Below are 13,518 nucleotides of genomic sequence, written 5' to 3'. Positions count from 1 at the left end.
TCTGTTGAGATGATTCTGTGATTTTTGTCTTTGATTCTGTTTATGTGGTATTTTACGTTTATTGATTTTTTTATGTGAAACCATCCTTGCATCCCTGAGATGAAGCCTACTTGTTCATCTTTTTGATGATTTGCTGTATTCTGTTTGCCAGTATCTTGTTGAGGATTTTTGCATCTACGTTCATGAAAGAAATTGACCTGTGATTCTCTTTTTTTCCAGCCTTTTTTTTTTGGTACCGGTGATGGAACTCGGGACCTTGTGCTTGTGAGGCAGGCGGCAGCACCACTGAGCTAAATCCCTGGCTCCCCCTGTAATTCTCTTTTTTTACTGGATCCTTCTTTGGTTTTGGAATCAGGGAAATGCTAGCTTCCAGGAATGACTGGGAATACTGGTTCCCTTTCAGATTCATGAAAGATTTTGAGGAATATTGGCATTAGAACTTCCCTGAAGTTCTTGTACAATTCCGCAGTAAATTCATATGGTCCCAGACTTTTCTTACCTTGTAGTTTTATTTTTTATTGATTTTGCTTCAGTTTTGTTGCCTATTTTTGGATTATTCAGGGTTTTATATCGTATTATTTCAGTTTTGTTAATTCATTTATATCAGAAATCTATCTGTTTCTTCTGAATTTTCTAATGTATAGGTACAGGTTTTTGATGCTACTAAAAATCTTCTGAATTTTGGCAATGACCATTGTGATTTTGCATTTTTCAATTCTAATTACATTGATTTTCATTGACTCATTCATTCCTCCTTCCTCCTGTAAGAATGGCTAAGGGTTTGTCTATTTTGTTTCTTTCAAAAACTAGCTCTTTAATTCATTGATTCTTTTCTCTTTTTTATTGCTACATTTTAGACTTACATAATTATTATTTATTATATATTTATTATTATTATTATTATTACATTCATCATAGGGAATTTGTACCTGTACAGCACATATCTTGATTCTTCTTTTTCTCCTCTTCCTTTCCTCTCCTTTCAACCTTTCTTCCCCTCATTTACAAAAGCTTTGTTGCCATTTTCTCCTTCTATTCTTTTTTCTTTTCCCTTCCTTCCTTTCTCCCTCCTCCCTTTCTTCTTCCCCTTCTCATGTGATCATTTTCCTCCCATTTCCCAATATCTATTATAATTTTGGTCCTTATTTCCACTTTTGGTTTCTCACACCGGGGAAACAATGCAATATTTAAACATGTGTGTTCAATTTATTTCACTTAAGAGTATGATTTCAAGGTGCATCCATTTAGCTAGAAATGTCTCAAGATTATCCTTCTTTATGGTGTAGTAGTACTCTATTGTATAAAAAAAAAACCTACATCTTCTTTATCCATTCATTGGTTGATGGACATTTGGGCTCTTTCTTCTTTGTTTTTTTTGGGGGGGTTGTTTGTTTGTTGTTTTTTGTTTTTGAGATAGGGTCTCACTATGGAGTTGAGACTGACCTGGAACTCACTATCTGGTCTCGAACTCACAGCAATCCTCCTGCCTCAGCCTCCCAAGTGCTGGGATTACTGGCGAGTGCCACCATGCCCAGCTTGGGCTCTAAGATTTAGGTATTATAAATTGTGCTGCAATAAACATGAGTATTATATATCACTGTGGTATAATGTTTTTAATTCTTTTGGGAAGATATCAAGAAGGGAAATAGCTGGGTCAAATGGAACCTCTAGTTTTAGTTTTTTAAAGAATTTCCACACTGATTTTCCCAGTGGTTGCACCAGTCTATACTCCCACCAACAGTGGAGAAAGGTCCCCTTTTCCCCATTACTCTGCCAGCATTTATTATTGGTTGATTTCTTGATAATAGCCAATCTTTCTGCAGTGAGATGGAATGTCAGTGTTTTAATTTGCATCTCTCAGATGACCAGTGATATTAAACATTTTTTCATATTCTTACTTGTTTCTATTTCTTCACCTGAGAAGTATCTATTCATTTCAGATGCCCATTTTTGGATTAGGTCTTTAAATTTGGGTAGTTTTTTGTTTTGTTTTGTATATATGCTAGATATTAGTCTTTTTTCTAAGGAACAGCTGGAAAAAAATTTTCCCCACATTGTGGGTTTTCTCTTCACTCTGTTGGTATTTTCTTTTGCTGTGCAAAAGCTTTTTAATAAAATGAAATCCTTCTGGGTGTGGTGGCACACACCTGTAATCCCAGCACTCTGGAGGCTGAGGCAGGAGGATCGCTGTGTGCCTTTGAGACCAGCATGGGCTACATAGTGAATTTCAAGTCAATCTCAACTACATAGTGAGACCCTGTCTCAAACTGCCCCCCCAAAATATGAAATCCCAGTTGTTATTTGTGACATTTCCTGTGTGATCAGGATTTTGTTCATTAAGTCTTTGCCTACACCAATGTCAAGAGTTCTACCTTGAAGTTCTACCAAAATCCAGGGTTTCTGGGTTTTTTTTAATGTGTATTTGTTTATTTGTTTGGTACTTGGGATCCAACTCAGGACCTGGTACTTGCGAAGCAGGTGCAGTGCCACTGAGCTAAATCTCCAGCCCTAGTGTTTCTGTTTTAGTATTTAGATCTTTGATCCATTTCAATTTTAGTTTAGTCCATGGTGAAAGATACGGGTCTAGTTTTAATCTTCAGTGTGTGGAAAGCCAGTTTTAGCAGCACCATTTAATCTTTTTTTTTTTATATATGGGGGAATCAATCTTGGGCCCTTGATGTTGCACAGCAGGCGGCAGAACCACTGAGCCAAATCCCTGGCCCCTGGCGAACGATTTATCTTCCAATGAAAGTCTATCTTCCAATGAAAGTATTTAGCTACTTTGTCAAAGATAAGGTGGTTGAGTGTGTTTGGAATTGTTTCTGTATCTGTTCCATTAATCCTTGGGTCTGGTTTTGTTTGTTTGTTTGTTGCCTTTACCATGCTGTTTTATTACAGCTTTGTAGTATAATTTCAAGTCAAGGTTTTTGAGGCCCCTGCCTTGCCTTTGTTGCCCAGAATTGGTCTGTTATGGTTCCAAATTAATTTTAGGATTGTGTTCTCTAATTCTGTGACATATGCTATTGGTATGTTGATCAGAAATGCATTAAATCTGTATAACAATTTTCGAAGTATGTCCATTTTCACTATATTGGTTCTTCCTACCAAAGAACAAGGGATATCTATCCATTTTCTGGTATCCGCTTTGATCTCCCTTTTTAAGAGTACTGTAGTTTTTAATGTAAAGATCTTTTACTTCCTTTGTTAGATTGATTCCTAGATATTTCATTTTGTTGGATTCTATTGTGCAAGGTGTGGTTCCCCTAATTTCTCTCTCAGTGAGTTTGTTATTTGTGTACAGGCATGCTAATGATTTTTGAGGGCTGATTTTGTATCCAGCTATGCTATTGAATTTGTGTATTAAATCTAGAAGTCTTTGGTGGAGTTTTGGGGGTCTTCTATATAGAATATCATGTCATCCTCAAATAATGATAATTTAACTTCTTTCCTTTCTTATCCTTATTTGTTTTATTTCTTTCTCTTGTCTGATTGCTCTGGCTAATGTTTCCAAAAGTATATTGAATATGAGTGGTGACAGAGGACACCCACGTCTTGTTCCTGATTTTAGAGTGAAAGCTTTCAGTTTTTGTTCAATTAGTATGATGTTGGCTGTTGGTTTGTCATAGATGGCTTTTATCAGATTGAGATAAAGACCACCTATTTCAGTTTTCTGTAGAGTTTTCATCATGGATAGACTTTGTCAAATGCCTTCTCTGCTCTATTGAGATGATCATATGGTTTTTGTCCTTGGTTCTGTTAATGTGGTGATTACATTTATTGATTTGCTTATGTTGAACCATCCCTGCATTCCTGGGATGAATCCTACTTGGCCATGGTGTATAACCTTTTTGATGACTTGCTGCATTCTGTTTGCCAGTATCTTATTGAGGATTTTTGCATCTATGTTCATTATGGACATTGGCTTGTAGCTCTCTTTTTTGTTTGGATCCTTCTCTGGTTTTGGTATCAGGGTAATGCTTGCTTCTGGGAATGAATTTGGGAGTGTTGCTTGCCTTTCATTTTCATTAAAGAGTTGGAGAAAGTGTCATTAGGTTTTCTCTAAATTTCTTGTTGAATTCAACAGTTAATCTTTTCTTTGTTGGTAGGTTTTAATTTCATCTTCAATTTCATTGATATTGGTTTAGAATTTTTATATCTTCTTGATTTAGCTTTGTAAATTCATAGTTATCTAGGAATCTGTTCATTTCTTCTGTGTTTTCCATTTTATTAGAATACAGATTCTCGAAGTTGGTATTAAGGACCTTCTGGATTTGGACAAGATCTGTTCTGATTTCACTATTTTCATTCCTAATTGCATGGGTTTGAGTCTTTTCTTTCCTTTTTTTTTTTGATAAGGTTGGGTGAGGGTTTGTCAATTTTATTTAATCTTTCAAAGAACCAATTCTTTGATTCATTGATTCTTTGTATTGTTTTATTAGTCTTTTTTCATTAATTTCTGCTCTGATCTTTATAATTTCCTCCTTTGTACAAGTTTTGGGCTTGACTTACTCTTCTTTTTTGAGAAGCTTAAGGTTCAACATTAAGTTATTTGAGCTTGCTCTGTTTTTCTGTTATGGGATTTCACCACTATAAATTTCCCTTATTGGACTGCTTTCATTGCATCCTGCATACTGTATTGGCATTACTGGGTTGGTTTTTTTAAATAAATTTTATTTTGTCCCATTCCCCCTCTCCTCTTATGCCCCCTCCCCTCCCTATGTATAAAATCTTTTTTTTCCATTTTTTTCCCCTGCATTGGAACTTTTTTTTTTCTTGTCCCTTCCTTCCTTTTTCCCTCCCTCTGGCATTATTATTTAATTGTAGAAACTGTCTAATTTCTTCTTTAATTTTGTCTGTGACCCACTGGTTTGTTCAGGGGGGCATTGTTCATTCCATGTGTTTATGAAGTTCTTGTGGTATCTTTTGCCGTTGATTTCCAATTTCATTGCACTATGGTCTAATAGTGAGATAATTTCAATTTCTTTACATTTACTTAAGCATGTTCTGTGAGCTAGTTTGTAGTCTATTTTGGAGAATGTCCCATGAGAAGAATGTGTGTTCTGATGTTGTGGGCTAGAACACTCTGTAGATATCTACCAAGTCCATTTGTTAAAATTTGGCTCAGTTCTGATATTTTTGTGATTTTTTTTTTTTTGTCTAGTTGATCTATTTGTGACAGTGTGTTATTGAGGTCCCTCATTACAATTGTATAAGTGCTTATTTGATTTTTCATGTCCATTAATGTTTGCTTTATATAGTTGGGTGCACTGCTATTTGGTGCATATATATTTGTGATTATTTATCTCTTCCTCTTGGATTGTTCCTTTTACAAGGATGTAGTGATCTTCTTTGTCTGTCTTAATCAATCCTGGCTTGAAATAAATGTACTTTGTCTGCAAAAAGAATAGCTACCCCTGATTTTTTCCAAGTATCTATCACATGGATATGTTTTTTTCATCCTTTGACTTTCAGTCTATGTATTTGTTTTTTAATTAAACATATTTCTTGTATGCAGCATATTGTTGAATCTTGCTTCTTGATCCATTCTGCCAGTCTCTTTCTTTTGTTTGTTTGTTTTTTTGGTACCAGGGATCTTGCACTTACAAGGCAGGTGGTGGCACCACTGAGCTAAATCCCCAGCCCTGTCTCTTTTGATTGGTGTATTGAGACCATTTACATTGATGGTTATAACTGATATGTATTGACCTATTCTTGTCTTTTTATTTTCCTATTATTGGTTTTCTCCCTGCTCCCCTGTTTAATTAATTGTATAGTGGATTCATCCTGTTGGAGTTCATGGAGTTCTAGTCCTAATTATCTCTTTCTAGAATGTCCTTCAGAACATTTTGGAGTGCTGGTTTGGTGGTCATGAATTTCCTCAGGTATACTTTGTTATGGAAATACCTTATTTCTCCATCAATTTTGAAAGATAATTTTGCGGGGTACATCAATCTGGGTTGCAGATTGTTTTCTTTTAGTGCTTGAAATATTTCATTCCAAGCTCTCATTGACTTGAGGATTTGTGTTGAGAAGTCTGCTGTGATTCTGATGGGCTTTCCTTTACAGGTGATTTGCTTTTTTGGTACCAGGGATCAAACTCGGGACCTTGCACTTGCCAGGCAGGCAGTGGCACCACTGAGCTAAATTCCCAGCCCCTTTATAGGTGACTTGTTTCTTTTCTCTAACATATTATAATATTCTAATCTTATGTTGAATTTCTGGATTCTTGACGATTATGTGTCTTGGTGTTCATTTTTTAAATTATGGATGATTGGAGTTCTATATGCCTCCTTATCTACATGTCAAAGTCTTTTTCCCTGTTTGGTAAGTTTCCTACCATTACTTCTGTAAACAGTTTTTTTAATGTCACTTGTTCTTTTCCTGCTTTTTCATTGATTCTGCTTAATCTTGTGTGTGTGTGTCATCTAGCAGCTGCTGGATTGATTTCTCATGATCCCTTGCTATTTTCAAGAACTGTTTCTTTTCCTCATCACTAACCAGAATTCTCTCTTCTATATCTAATACTCTGTCCTCATATTGGCTCATTCTGCTGTGTATACTTTCAATGGGACTTTTTTTAGAAATTGTTTTTACAAAAGAAGAAAAGTATCCATTTCAAGGCATGTCTCTGCTGTAACTGGTAGGCAGAGTGGGTAGACAGAGGCCGGATCCTCATAAATTAATCCCAGCAAGCCAGCCATAGATTTATGGCCGAGTAGTTCATTATCCCAGCAAGCCTGCACCTCTCGTTGCACTGAAGTTCAGGCCAGTTTCTTCTGTGAGTCTGGACCTGATTTGTTCAGCCCACAACACTCTGTGTGACTTCTGCAAGCTTTAACTTGGTTCCCTGCCACCTTGAACTTGGACCCTTAATCTCCTGCCAATTTGAACTTAGTTCTGCTTCACCTTGACATTGTGAGCTTTTAGATGGAGATAGCTTGTAGCTGCTCTTAGTTCCAAGGTCAGTTGACCTCTCTCTCTTAGATGGCTACCAGCCAATCTCCCTGTTCTGAGGGACATCTGAACCTGAATAATTCACCATCTACTGCAGTCTGCTGCATCCACTGTTTCATTCCACTGGTGCATTTCTTGTAGGGGCCTCTGGGGTTGCCAGTAGTCACTGTTCATCTGCAAATTCAAGCCACCCCTCCCTTGCAGTGACTCTGGGCTCAGAGAGAAAGTATTGCTTGCCATCTCCTTCTGCATTGCAGTCTGACTCTTCACCCTCTTCATAGGCTGATATTTTCACTTCAGATCCTTGCTGGGTCCTGGGGACCCACTCACTCCTTTTTCTCTTCCTCACATTGCTGTATTCCCTTGTCTAGACAATAAATCTTAGAGAAGCTCTTTCGCTGCTGTTTACCACTCTGCCATCTTCCTGGAAGTCTCCAATTCATTGATTCTTTGTACTGGTTTTTATTTTTTTAATCTCAATTTCATTAATTTCTGCTCTAATCTTTATAATTTCCTTCCTTGAACTAGCTTTGGATTTTTGCTGTTTTGAATTAATCTTGTTTTTCTAGAACCTTGAAGTTCATCATTAGGTTATTTATTTGAGCTTGCTCTGTTTTTCTGGTGTAGGCATTTATCGCTATAAACTTCCCTCGAAGGACTACTTTTGTTGTGTCCCATGTGTTCTGGTATGTTGTGTTGGCATTATCATCTGATTCTAAGAACCATCTAATTTCTTTCTTAATTTCTTCTGTGACCCATTGATTACTCTAGAGGGTATTGTTTAATTTTCATGTGTTTGCATATTTTATGTGGTTTCTTTTGCTATTGATTTCTGGTTTCATTGCACTATGATCTGATAGTATGCATGGGATAATTTCAGTTCATTTGTAGTTACATAAGCATGTTTTATGAGCCACTGTGTGGCCTATTTTACAGAAAGTTCCATGTGCTGCTGAGAAGAATGTATACTTTGTTGTTAGATGGAACACTTTGTAGATATCTATTGTCTATTTGTTCAAAGGTTTCATTATTTTTATCCTTTTTTGAGACGAAGTCTTGCTGTGCAATTCAGTCTGCCCTTGAATTTACTGTGTAGCCCAGGTTGGCCTCAAACTCACAGTAGTCCTCCTGCTTCAGCTTCCTAAATGCTAGGATTACAGGCATGCACCACCACATCCAGCTAATTGACCTGTTTGTGACAATGGGTGTTATGGTCCCCTACTATAATTGTGTTGATATTTATCTGATCTTTTATGTCCAGTAGTATTTATTTTATGACCTGGGTGTGCTAGTGTTCAGTGCATGTGTTTATAGTTGTTATCTCTTCCTGTTGGATTGTTCCCTTAACCAACATGTCGTGACATTCTTTGCCCCTTCTGATCAGCTTTGGCTTGAAATTTACTTTGTCTGAAAATAGGATAGCTACTCCTGCTTTTTTCCCATTCTCACTGTATGGAATATTATTTTCCATTCTTTGATTTTTAATCTGTCTATTTTATGCATGAATTCTGGTTGGTGTCTTTTTTTGTTTGTTGGTTTTGTTTTTTTCAGTTCTGGGCTCAAACTCAAGACTTTGTACTTGCCAGGCAGGCACAGTACCACTGAGCTACATCCCCAGCCAGCATTATTCTGTAATATGCTGATTTGAACTCTTTTGGGAAGATGCCTACAAGGGGAATAGCTGGATCAAATGGAATTTCTAGTTTCAGATTTTTTTGGTTTATTTGGTACCAGAGATTGAACTCAAGACCTTGTGCTAAGGCAGGCAGCAGAACCACTGAGCTATATCCCCGGCCCAGTTTCAGTTTTTTGAGGAATCTCAGTACTGATTTCCATAGTGATTATACTAGTTTACACTCCCACCAACAATGAAGAAGGGTTCTTTTTTCCCTGCAGCCTTTCCAGCATTGGTTATTGTTTGATTTCTTGAAGATAGCCATTCTTTCTAGACTGAGATGGTATCTTAGTGCTGTTTTAGTTTACATTTCTCTAATAACCAGGTATGTTGAACATTTTCATGTACTTATTGTCCATCTTCAACTGAAAAGTTTCTCTTCCGTTCAGTTGCTCATTTTATGATTGCATCTTTAAATTTATAGGATATAACTCTCTTGAGCTCTGTATATATTCTAGATATTTGTCCTTTATCTTAGGAGTAGCTAGCAAAACCTTTTCCCTTTCTGTAGGTTGTTTTTTCCCTCTATTGGTTGTTTACTTTGCTGTGCAGAAGGTTTTTAATTTGATGTGATCGCATTTGTTTATTCTCAGTATTATTTGTTGTGCAACTAGGGTTCTGTCCAGAAAGACTTTGCCTATGCCTATGTCTTCATGAGTTTTACTTGTCTTGTTTTAATATTTATATCTTTGATCCATCTCAATTTTCATTTAGTGCATGCATGTGGATAGCCAGTTTTCCCAGCACTGTTTGCTAAGGAAGCTATCTTTTCTCCAGTGAAATTTTTTAGTTCCTTGTCAGAGATAAAGTAGCTGAGTGTGCCTGGAGTTGTTTCTGCATCCTCTATTCTGCTCTGTTGTTCAATGTAACTTTACAAGTTTTTGTTAGGCCTTGGATAATATTACAGGCTGTCTCTAGTTTAACAAGTCTGGATGTGTTGCAGTTACTAAATGTTGGTGAGAAAGAAAGAAAGAAAGAGGGGGCAGGGAGAAAGATGTAAGTCAGATCTATATAACCATTAATATTCTTTCCTTGTGAGATGTAAGTCATATGACTCACCAGAGTCATCTGTGTTGGAAGATGTATCCATATATCGTGAGGAAGCCAAATTGGATCTGAGTGTCCTTTTCTAGAGGCCAGTACTGGCTGCAGTTCCTCCTGCTGCTTTCCTCAGAGCAGGTGGTCATGACAATCACCAAGACCTTCTGCTCCCATTCCATGAGCCAGAAGTCAGAAGAGGTGTTTCCCTAAGGGCCCTGGGTGCTGATGTAAGCATTTTTCTGCTTATGATCCATAAGCATCAATATAATCTGTCTGAGTATGGCCACTTCATTTTGTCAGCTTCACTCACGTTTGGTCCAGGCAAGGGACAGTCTCATAGAGGTTCTTCTGCAGGTTTCCTGGAGACATAGAATGGTAGAAAGCACCAGTAGGGTTCTCCCAAGGAATGTCTTCATAACCCTCATAGATCTACCGATTCTGCCTGATGTTAACATCGTCCACCAGCTCATGGGCAGTCATGGTGTGGGGACCAGGATCATGTACCAAGTCCCAGTCTAAGGCAGGAGGGGAGGGGGACAGGATGATCTCATTGAAGGGATCTGGGTGACCATTCACCTGGGGTAGGAATTGGAAGTTCATGTGGTGAGGTCAATTCTGATGTACCCACCAAGGTTTTCTGGAAGGCACTCCCTGGGCAAGTGCTGAGTAACTTCCTATGTCTTTAGTGTCTGAATCCTCCCCAGAACTTTGTCCTTCAGAAGGAGGCTGATGATGAAGTAGGGCACACAGAACCAGTTGCACCAACAATCAGCACCTTTTTCAAGTGGGCTGGAAATGCTCCCTTCAGCAGATCGTGGACTTTCTTGCCAAGATCCATTCCAAAGTTGGCATAATTAGAACTGCATATGTCATAGATAAACACCAGGACATTCCTCTGAGTCTCAAAGTTATTAACAGCCCTGTCCAGTAAGTCAAACAGCACCTAGAAGAATACATGTTGGAACAACTTTTGGGGATGGTGCAGCCTGGCAGTGAAGAGAGCAATGCAGGCTCCCTTAGGGTCTGGCAAATTTAGAGTGGTGAGCTTCCCACTGAGGGGTCTAGGAATGGACAGGTTCCTCGTGAGGTTTCAGCTTCACAACACCGTCCTCCCTTCGTGTCTTCCCTGTACAAGTGGAACAGCTCGACAGCCTGGAGCACATTGAACTTCCTGGCCATGAGGAACTTGACAGCCACATTCCAGGAGAGCAGGAAAACTTTTTTTTTTTATTAATTTCATTGGTACATTTAAGGTATTCAATGTAATAACATTCGTCTTTGGAAATTTGCACATAATCCATCTTGGTTCTTTTTTTTTTTTTTTCCCATTCCCTTGCCCTCCCTGTCTACAAAGACTTTGTTTCCATTTTTTCTTTTTCTCATGTTAATTCCATTCCCATCTTTATTTTCCCCTACCCTTCTCACTTCCCCTTACCCTTTGCACCTTTTCTTCCTATTTCACATTGTCTATTATACCTTTTAGTCCTTATTTACACTTTCAGTTTTTCACACTAGAGAAACTATTCAGTATTTACACATATGCATCCTATTTATTTCACTTAAGAGTATGGCCTCAATGTGCATCCATTTATCTATTAATGTCTCTACTTTCTCATTCTTTATGGCTGAGTAGTACTCCATTTTATTTACAAAAACACACATTTTCTTTATCCAGTCTCCTCTTGATGGGCAATTGGGCTGCTTCCAAGTTTTAGCTATCACGAATTGTGCTGCTATGAATACGGTGCACATATATCACTGTGGTATGATTCTTCTAATTCTTTGGGGAAGATACCCAGCAGGGGGATAGCTGGGCCAAACAGGACCTCCAATCCTAGTTCTTTGAGGAATCTCCATACTGATTTCCACAGTGGTTGCACCAGTCTATACTCCCACCAGCAGTGGAGCAGGGTCCCTCTTTCCCCACAGTCCTGCCAGCATTTTTCATTGGTTGATTTCATGATAGCAGCCATTCTTTCTGAGGTGAGGTGGAATCTCAGTGTTGTTTTCATTTGCATCTCTGGAATGGCCAGTGATGTTGAACATTCTTTTCATATGTTTATTTGCTATTTCTACTTCTTTGTCTGAGAAATGTCTGTTCATTTCAGATGCCCATTTTTGGATTGGGTCTTTAAATTTGGGAGGTCTGATTTTTTTTTTAATGTTCTTTATATATTCTAGATAGTAGACCTTTGTCTGAGGAAGAACTTGTGAAGTTTTTCCCACATTGTGGGTTATTTCTTCACACTATTGGTTGTTTTTCTTGTTGTGCAGAAGCTTTTTAGTGAGAAGGCATCCCATTTGCTGATTACACTAGTTCATGGGCAACTGAGATTTTGTTCATAAAGTCTTTTCCTACATCAATGTCTTCAAGAGTTCTACCTAACCTCTCTTCCAGCCAGTTTAATGTTTCTGTTTAATCTTTAGATCTTTAATCCATTTCAATTTTAGTTTAGTGTGTGGTGAGAGATATAGGTCTAGTTTTAATCTTTGGCAAGTTGAAACCCAGTTTTTCCAGCACCATTTATTAAAGAGGCTATCTTTCTTCCAGTGAGGATGTTTGGCTCCTTTTTCAAAGATGAGGTGGCTGTGTGTGTCTGGAGTTGTTTCTGCATCTTCTAATCTGTTCCACTGGTCTTCAGGTCTGTTTCTTTGCCAGTACCATGCTGTTTTTATCACAGTAGCCTTGTAGTACAGTTCCAAGTCAGGTATTCTGATACCCTCTTCCTTGTCTTTATTGCCTAGAATTGCTTTTATATCTAGGTCTCTTCTTGTTCCAAATGAATTTTTGGGTTGTTTTCTTAAGGTCTGTGGAGTATGCTGCTGGGATTTCAATTGGGATTGCTTTGCATCTATATAGCAATTTTGGAAGTATGGCCATTTTCACTATGTTGATTCTTCCTACAGAGAAGCTAGGATGTCTTTCCATTTTCTTATATTCTCTTCAATCTCTTTTTTTCAGAGTGCTATAGTTTTCAGTGTAGAGGTCTTTGATTTCTTTTGTTAGATGGATTCCTAGGGATTTCAATTTTTTTGGATGCTACTGTGAAAGGAATTGTTTGTCCCATTTCTCTTTCAGTGAGTCTGTTTTTCATGTACAGAAAAGCTATTAATTTTTGTGTGTTGACCTTGAATCCAAGTACTTTGCTGAATTTGGTTATTAAGTCTAGAAGACTTTTAGCAGAGTTCTTGGGATCTTCTAAATAGAGTATCATGTCATCTGCAAATAATGACAATTTGACTTCTTCATTTCTTATCTTTATTCCTTTTATTTCTGCTTTTTTTTTTTTTTTTTTTTTTCCTGAGAGCGGGGAATGGTCCACTTGTTAAATAAACTGCTTGTTGGTGCCTGTGATGCCAGCACTCTGGAAGGCTGATGGATGAGGCTCACAAGTTCCAGCCGAGCCTTGGCAACTCAATCTGTGGTTTAGATTTCTGAATGGTCTTGGTGTCCATTGTTTCTAGGCCTCTTGTTTCTTTTATTTGTGTGCTGTGGCATGTAATTTTGTCTATTTGTCTGGGGTTTTTTTTCTCATTGAGTTTACTGGTACATTTTAGGTATACAGTACAGTTACATTCATTATTGGGATCTTGTACCTTTACATGACAGGTCTTGGTTCTCATTTTTACCCCTTGCTATTTGTCTGTTGTATGTATAGTTTGTCCTATTGATGTATTTGGTCTCTGGAATGTTTAGTGTTAAATGTGAAAACAATTTTGGACATATGATGGGTTTTGATTTGAAAGGTAACATCATGAATGTTATCTTGTGTCAGCCAGATAATTCTGATGACATTAATAATATCATGTATGTATGTCCTGGTGGCCAGCTTATATATATATATACA

General features: G+C 37.7%; 1 pseudogene; it reads right to left on the bottom strand.

Annotated features, from left to right (window-relative positions):
• Positions 1 to 9,693: 9,693 nt before the first annotated feature.
• Positions 9,694 to 10,897, bottom strand: LOC104863569 (annotated as a pseudogene).
• Positions 10,898 to 13,518: the final 2,621 nt, after the last annotated feature.

Source organism: Fukomys damarensis, unplaced genomic scaffold (assembly GCF_012274545.1).
Source record: "Fukomys damarensis isolate Sample0158 unplaced genomic scaffold, DMR_v1.0_HiC HiC_scaffold_23, whole genome shotgun sequence".
Taxonomy (NCBI): domain Eukaryota; kingdom Metazoa; phylum Chordata; class Mammalia; order Rodentia; family Bathyergidae; genus Fukomys; species Fukomys damarensis.
Note: the sequence above shows the minus strand (reverse complement) of the source record. Positions and strands in the feature narration are given on the sequence as shown.